The 8,965-nt window shown below is 41.8% G+C and overlaps 1 pseudogene; it reads left to right on the top strand.

Annotated features, from left to right (window-relative positions):
• The first annotated feature begins 8,012 nt into the window (after positions 1-8,012).
• On the top strand, positions 8,013-8,756 carry LOC128068163 (ubiquitin carboxyl-terminal hydrolase 17-like protein 6; annotated as a pseudogene).
• The last annotated feature ends 209 nt before the right edge of the window (positions 8,757-8,965 follow it).

Raw genomic sequence — 8,965 nt, 5'->3', positions numbered from 1 at the left:
AGGGACCATAGCACCCACTCTGCCAGCCTCGTCCTTAACATCCCCTGCACCAGAAAGCAGCAGGAGTCCAGGAGTCACAGTTTACTGTCCTAGACTATCTCAATCCTACTGGTCAAGGATGGTCAGAAATATGGAGGTTTAGAAGGAAATTGCTTTATTTACCAATTTACAATGGACACCCAGAGGTTCCAAAATCTTTAATATCTGACAGGGTTCCACTAGAGGAAGGAGCAGCTGTCATTTCATTTTGCTCAGTCTGTGTCTTGTGTTACCCGAAACACCTTTAGGGTAACAAAGTTCACCCAGATTTTACCTGTAATACAGCCTCTAACATTAACAATCAGAAGCAGCTCCTCGTTACATGTCTCTTTATGATTATTGCCCAGGTTGGGGAGAACCTCTCTATATATTCAGTCGATCCCCTCATCAGATCTCATCTATCTTGAAACAGAAACCTTCCTGAATATATTTGCTCTCTGGTTTCTGCTCTCCAGTTCTCCTTTCACCGTCAAAGTGAAAGCCTAAGTGTCATTTCCTATCAGAAATGAAGTCCTGGATCCATACATCTGCTCACCGTGGAAAGGAATCAAGTGTCCAGGACAATGAACAAACCCCAAAATCCACTCAAGGAAAAGTGATTGGATTGGTGATTAGATTATCTGGAACTGGGGAAACCCAAGTTGGGAGAGACTTTCCAGGAAAACCAATCAAGACTGGGCATAGATTGCCTTTGGTTTAGACGTCAATTTCTGCGTGAAGTGAAATGCTCTTTTTCATTCTTAAATTTCTTCCTCTATTGATAATAGGAATATGTAAATTCCTATGATATCCAGGGAAACCCCAGGAATATGCCAAAGGGCATTCCTACAATAGAAAGAAGACAGAACCTCAGCAACCCTGGTGATGTCCCACTTAAAGGTCATAGGAATCAAAGGAGGTTAATATTAAATTTTTGGAAGAATTAAAATAAATATTTGAAAATATTTATTTTATCTTGAGATAATTATTATGACACAAAAATCCATCTCAAGACATGTAAGAAATAAAATGAAGACAATCACTTGATGAAATCCATAAAAGAAACTTCAGCAAAGCAGAAAATGAAGTATTTAAAAACAAATTAGTAAAAGCATAGTTGTAGATCAATGGTCAGCAGAACCTTTCAAGATGAAGGTCATGCTCTGTATCTGTATTGTGTGAACAGATAGTGTCACACACAGAGTACCTGAAATCTGGCTGGCACTACCGAGGAAGTGAAAATTAGCTGTTCAACTGCATTAATTTAACTGCGTTACTGTATTGGCGATCACAAAATCTTAGTTTAGGGATATAAAATAGATTCAAGACAAGAATGTTGGAGTTGAAAAAAATCGTGAACAAAGTTTAGAAATGAGAGTGGCAAAGAAAATGTTGACACAGTATGATCCAGAAACCATAAGAGGCTGCTTTGACTCCAGTGTCTAGAGACAGATAAGACTTATAACATTTAAGGGAATGAAACACTCCTATCTCAGTTTGGAAGACTCACCAAAACCCCAAATTGGAGGAGCCAGTGAAGTCGAGTGGGTTCTGAGGACTTCACAGTAAGCAGCTGATTTCCCTCTCTTCAAGGTCCCAAACAGTCCAGCTTCTTCTCTGAACAAATGCATCCCTCTGTCGGTTTGACTTTCTTTTATACTCGAATAGCAGTTTATAACACAATCTGGGCTACAATCCACCCTATTGGATCTTGAGCTTAATAGGGTTGTAGCCTGTGAGCCACACCCTGTTCAACTTAATTGGATTTTCTAAACTAATTTGAATTTATAACCCACACCCAGTGTTGAAGAGCAAAGATGTAATGACATTGAGAAGATCCATCGTTTCCTTCTTCATCCATAAACACTTCTGATGGATGTATTACTGTACTGGAGATCACAATACAGGGCTGTACTGAGAACCATTCAATGTCTTTAAATAACAGGGCATCAGACACCCTGGGATTCTGGGGAAGTGAAGCTGGGCTTCTCTGGCAGAAACATGGAATTAAAAATAAAATGCAAGATGAAGAATTATGACCATTTGAAATATAAGTAATTGAGTGACAACGCTCAACTTGCTGGTCTGCTGAGCGTGACTCTTAAAGCACTGGCTACGCAGTACTTTCAAGAATATGTTAAGACTCTATTAACTGTGCAAAGAAAATGAGAAGACAGTTTTACACTCCAATGTTAATTAGTGAGGAAATGAACACAAACGTTCCTACATAGTGAACTATTGTCAATTATTTCACCTCCATGAGTCGTGTACAGTTGATTTGAATATTTGAGTGGAAATTTTATGGGTGTGGTGATGGCTCTTTAAACTTAAAATTCCTGATTCCCAAATGGAAAAAAAAATTAACCAGAGGACACAGTGAGTATTTCATTGATTCTGAGGACATTTTGGTTATACCTCATACAATGCCTAGTGATCCTGTTGTCTCATGCATTTTAGTTCCATCTTCCATATTCATTAAACAGTAGTTCGCCTGAAACTAGTATATTAAGTAAAATCCACTATACTTCAATTTTGAAAAAAGAGTATTTTGAACTTTCATCATTATCATTCAATCTCCATGGAATCATCCTTTTCCCTTAAATTCATCAGATTATGTGTAAACTAAAATGAAACAGATCATTTTGGATATAGGCACTTTCTACCACAAGATTTAAAGAACTCCTGTAGGGTCATTCATTACTTATGCCATCTCCTACATAGCAGGAAAGGAATTACACTCATCTCAGCTCAGGAATTTATTTATTTATTTATTTTTCCTATTCTCTCCTGGCACATCAGAATATATGTTATGATTTAAAACATGTGCACTCTCCTTTTATCTAGTTTTAAAAAATATAGTTGATGTACAATATTTTATTTGCTTCAGGTGTAGAACATTGATACAGTATTTTATAGATTATGCTCCACTAAAGTTATTGTAAAATATCATCTGTATTCCTTGTGTTTTGCAATATGTTGTTGTTGTTGTTGTTGTTGAGTTGCTAGGTCATGTCCAACTCTTTGAGACCCTATAGACTGTAGCATGCAGGCTCCTCTGTCCTCCACTATCTTCCAAAATTTGCTCAAATTCATGTCCATTGAGTCACTGATGCTATCTAACCATCTCACCCTCTGTTGTTCCCTTCTCCTGCTCTCAATCTTTCCCTCAATTGGAAAAGTATCAGGATCTTTTCCAGTGAGTCAGTTTTTTGCATTGGTGGCCAAAGTATTGGAGCTTCAGCTTCAGTATCAGTCCTTCCAATGAATATTCAGTTTTGAGTTCCTGTAGGTTTGACTGGTTTGATCCTCCTGCTGTCCAAGGGACTCTCAAGAGTCTTCTCTAGCACCACAATTCAAAAGCATAATTTATTCAGCACTCAGCCTTCTTTAAGGTCCATCTCTCACACCCACAATATATAGTGGTAGCTTATTTATTTTATACTTGTAGGCTTGTTCTTCTTAATCGCCAACCCCTATCTTGCCCCCCTCACCTCCCCCTCCTAAATGGCAACCACTAGTTTGTATTCTGTATCTGTCTTTTTCTGTTTGATTTTGTTTATTTGTATTTGTTTAGATTCACATATATAAGTGATAACACAGAATATTTTTATTTCTCTGTTAGAATTATTTCACTTGGCATAATATACAGTGCAATATTACTCAGTCATAAAAATGAAAGCAATTTACCATTTGCAAAAACAAGGATGGACCTTGAGGGTATTATCTGTTCATCTGTGGATGGACAATTAGGTGCTTCCATATCTGGGCTGTTGTAAATAATACTAGTGTAAAATGAGAGGTGCATTTATCCATTTGAATTTGTGTTTTCCTTTCCTCAGATTTTACCCAGGAGAGGAGTTTTGGATCATAAGGTATTCTGTTTTCAGGAACCTCCATACTGTTCTCCACAGTGGCTACACCAATTTGCATTCCCACCAACAGTGTAGAGGGTTCCCTTCTCTCCATATTCTAGCCGACACCTGCTAGCCGTAGAATTCTGATGATAACCCGAACACGTGTGAGGTGGAATCTCATTGTGGATAGGACTTCCGTTTCTTTGATTAGCATTGTTGAGCATCTTTTCATGTGCCTGTGGCATATTTCTTCTTTGTAAAATGTCTGTTCAGACCTCTGCTCAATTATTTATTACTTTTTTTTTGATATTGAGTTGTATGACTTGCAAACCAACTATATACACTTTAAACTGCTCCTTCTCTCTGAACCCTCCTCTTGGCCTTTGAATATGTTATGACATCACCCAACCTGAAATTTGAAAAGAAACAAAAAAAGATAAGCAAACAATTTGGATTCCTTTTATTTCTAATGGTTCCCCTCTCATACCCTCTTTAATCCAGGTTGAGGGTAGAGCTTATTAGCATTTCTCCCCACCTCAAACAATCTTGTGTTTTGTCCCCATTAATTCAAAGACATGATTCTTGCCAGGAAAGCTCACGTCCGATCAAAATTCAAGTCTCATGAGATGCCATCAGTCTTCATGTTATTTCTATCCTGAGCAGAAGATGATTCCTTCTGTTGTGAGCCCGATTTTCCCTGGAATCTTATCACTTTAGTCACAGTTTTGGATACCAGAGAGCGGAGGAAATGGCGCTTCATGTGCTGGGTATTTATTAGGAAGTGATCTCAAGATAAACACATAGTGAAAAGATGAGGGAGAAATCCACACACTTGGAAATGTGGCTTCACCTCAGCTGTCAGCAAGCACTGTTCAAGACACACGTGAGCTCAGCCAGGGTGGATGGCAGGAATGCGGCCAGCTGAGAAGGAGAGTGAAAAAGTTGGCTTAAAGCTCAACATTCAGAAAACTAAGATCATGGCATCTGGTTTTGGGGCTCCAAAATCACTGCAGATGGTGACTGCAGCCATGAAATTAAGATGTTAACTCCTTGGCAGGAAAGTTATGACCAACCTAGACAGCATATTCAAAAGCAGAGACATTACTTTGCCAATAAGTGTCTGTCTAGTCAAGCCTATGGTTTATCCAGTAGTCATGTATGGATGTGAGAATTGGACTATAAAGAAAGCTGAGAGCCGAAGAGTTGATGCTTTTGAACTGTGGTGCTGGAGAAGATTCTTGAGAATCCCTTGGACTGCCAGTCCTTCCAGAGGAAATCAGTCCTGGGTATTCATTGGAAGGACTGATGTTGAAGCAGAAACTCTAATACTTTGGGCACCTGATGTGAAGAACTGACTCATTAGAAAAGACCCTGATGATGGGAAAGATTGAGGGCAGGAGGAGAAAGGGATGACAGAGGATGGGATGGTTGGATGGCATCACTGACTCAATGGGTTACTAAACTCAATGAGTTTGGGTAAACTCCAGCAGTTGGTGATGGACAGGGAGGTCTGGCATGCTGCAGTCCATGGGGTTGCAAAGAGTCGGACATGACTGCGCGACTGATCTGAACTGAACTGAGGGGGAGTGACACTGGGAGCTGACGGTCAGTACCAAGTGGTGCTGCTGGGCAGGTGTGGATCACGACCCTGCCTCCCAGGGGGCAGCCACCCTGCCAACCAGCTGCCCTCTGGGGAGCTGGTGGTGTCCAGTGGGGGACCTGGACCAGGTCTCTCTGTGCCCAGAAACCCCTCTATATAAGGCTGGCAACAGGGTTAAGGGCCCTGTGTCCTCATGTACATGTGGATTCCTTTCTCTTCCTGCTCCTAGGCTGTGCCCCCAGAATGTACTTCCCTGTTAAATCTAGAGCTCTGCTGCCCCTGAGAATTGATGTCATGACCCTGTCACTCACTTGGTAAAAACCTGTCTCTCATCTCCCATCACTGTAGGTTTATTACCATCATGAATATAATGAGTACATCTCCCTCCCCATGTTCATTGTTGCCCTAATTGTTACTGTTGTTAATCTTCTTTATTCCCATTATTGTATACTATAGTACATTGTTATTCAGTCAGTTCAGTTGCTTATTTGTGTCAGACTGTTTGGGACCCCATGGACTACAGTACACCAGGCTTCCCTGTCCATCACCAACTCCCAGAACTTGCTCAAACTCATGTCCATTGAGTTGGTGATGCCATCCAACCATCTCATCCTCTGTCGTCCCCTCTCCTCCTGCCTTCAATCTTTTCCAGCATCAGGGTCTTTTCCAAGGAGTCAGTTCTTCGCCATTGGGTGGCCAAAGTATTGGACCTTCAGCTTCAGCATCAGTTCTTCCAACGAATATTCAGGACTGATTTCCTTTAGGATTGATGGGTTTGATCTCCTTGCTGTCCAAGGGACTTTCAAGAGTCTTCTCCAACACCACAGTTGAAAAGCATCAGTTCTTTGGCACTCACCATTCTTTATGATCCAACTCTCATATCCATACATGACTGTTGGAAAACCCATAGCTTTGACTAGATGGACCTTTGTTGGTAAAGTAATGTCTCTGCCTTTTAATATGCTTCTAGGTTTGTCATAGCTAGTACATTGTGGTTGTTGATATAGAACATTGAGGGGAGATGCTCTTTGGGAAAGTGTTTCCAGCTGTACCACAAGGTATCTTTTTCTCCTGAGGAGCTTTCTGAAATATTCCAATTCTTGATTCTACCAGGTGTGAAATAGATAACTAATAGGGATGTAATGCACAAGCATAGGGAATATGGCCAATATTTTATAATTATTTTATATGGAGTATGATCCATTAAAAATATTGAAGTACTAAGTGCTGCACCTGAAAGTAATATAATCCTGTAAATTAACTGTACTTCAACTAAAAAAATTAATAAAAAATAAAAGCCAGTTTTTAAAACATAAAAAACACAAAAAAGAATGAACTTTTAGAAGCCAGATTATATCTCCTACCAAATTCATATGTTCAACTATTCACACTGAAGAGACCAGAATGGAGGACACCCCTTGTGGTCCAGTGGTTAAGACATTGCCTTCCAAGGCAGGGAGTGCAGGTTCCATTCTTGGTTGTGGTAACATGTTGCAAAATGTGGCCCCTGAATTAAAAATAAATCAATAAAACTTGAAGAGACCCTAATGGGGCTGTCTATGGAGACCCTATGTGATCCCATGGACTGTAGCCCCTCAGGCTTTTGGTCCATGAAATTTCCCAGGCAAGAACACTGGAGTGGGTTGCCATTTCCTTCATGTCTATGGAGAAGAGGCAGATAAAGCAGTGTTTAGGTTAAAGTCATGCCCTCATTTCAGCAGACTGGTGCCCTTAGAAGAAAAGCAAGAGACCCCAGAGTCTAAGGAGGGGCAGGACACAGGAGGACGCTGTGGGTGGGTGGTGGTCACACTCTAAAAACAGAAGCCTCAGGAGAAAACAGAGCAACTACACTTGATCTGGAAACTTCATGCCTCCAGGACTGAGCCTCTGCCTGCAGTTGGAGATCTTTGTTAGATAGAAACTGGAGTGTGGACCTCCGGAGGTGCGGTTTCACACCAAACCCCTCAGAGCATGTTTTCCATTTCTATAACCCAGTAACTCTGGAGGCAGAGACCAAGCCTTGGGCTCAGATCTGGGGACACCCGGGACCAGACCTGGGGTTGTGAGGTTCAAGGACTGAAGAAGTGCTCTAAAAGAATAATTGTTACTAGAACTCCTACCATCAAATATCTATGATCTGTCCAACTTCTTTCTCATATCTTTCATTTCAGATGTTCTTTTTCATACATCTTGAGTTGACTTCTACTTTCAAATACTTGGGATGAATGTGGATGATTCCCAGTAAGTTTTCATCTTTCTAAATATATTATAGTTTCACCATTTAAAAAACTATCTTTGGGGAATTCCTTGGCAGTCCAGTGGTTATGTGTCAGACATGCACGGCTGTGCTTCAGGGCACCCAGGATATCTAACTTTCTTGTGCATTTTGTCACCTGTGAAATCTGAGACATACTTCCAAGCTGAAAGAGAGATGAGCTGGGAGTTGGGCTTCAAAAATGGGGAACACCTGCTATACAAACGCAGTGCTGTATTGCCTGACCAACACGTGGGCCCTGGACAGCTAATGCTGTTTCAGCAGCATGGACCATCTGTCCCTACCAGATCTGTGTGCTATGCAAGCTCACATCACCCAAGCCCTCCTTCATTCTGGAGAGGTGGTCTGGCCCTGGAAGGACCTGGTTGCTAGTTTCTACAGATATAAGCAGGAAGATGCCCATGAGTTTCTGATACTCACCCTGGACATCATGCAGCAAGCATGTCTGAGTGCCTATGAGCTGTTAGACCATGCCTCTGAGGACAGCACCCTCATCTGTCAGATCTTTGGAGGGTCTTGGAGATCTCAGACACTTTTGACCCATGTCTGGACATCCACTGGATATCATGGCAACTCAGAGTATGAACCAAGCTTTGAGAGAGCTGGTGAAGCCCAAGAAGCTAGATGGTGGCAATGCCTATCATTGTAGCATATGTCTCCAGAAGGTGCTGGCCACCAAGAGGTTGACTCTGCACCATGCCCTGCCAAGGTCCTGATCCTCTTGCTAAAGCGGCTCTCAGATTTCACAGGTGACAAAATGCATAAGCAAGTGAGATATCCTGGATGCCTTGATGCACCACCGTACATGTCTGAGCAGAAAGTAGGACCCCTGGATTATGTGCTCTATGCTGTGCTGGTCCACTCCGGGAAGAGCTGTCACCAAGGACATTACTTTTGTTGCATGAGAGCTTGAAACGGCCAGTGGTACAAGATGGATGATGCTAAGGTCACCCCCTGTGCCGTGCATCTTCCCAGAGTGCCTACATCCTCTTTACATCCAGAAGAATGAACTAGAAGGAGGCGATGGGGGTAGCGCCAGGAGGTCCCTGGGGGCTGACCCCACAGGCATGGATGCAGCCCGTGGCGAGCCTGCAGGATATGCCAGCCCCAGAGCTCCTGGGTTGGAGGAGACCCTGGAGGGAACCGACGTTCAAGAAATCAGCTTAAAAACCATATGATTATCTCAATAGATGCAGAAAAAGCCTTTGACAAAATTCA

This window comes from Budorcas taxicolor, chromosome 24, assembly GCF_023091745.1.
Source record: "Budorcas taxicolor isolate Tak-1 chromosome 24, Takin1.1, whole genome shotgun sequence".
In the NCBI taxonomy this organism is placed as follows: domain Eukaryota; kingdom Metazoa; phylum Chordata; class Mammalia; order Artiodactyla; family Bovidae; genus Budorcas; species Budorcas taxicolor.
This window is presented reverse-complemented; position numbering and strand designations above follow the sequence as displayed.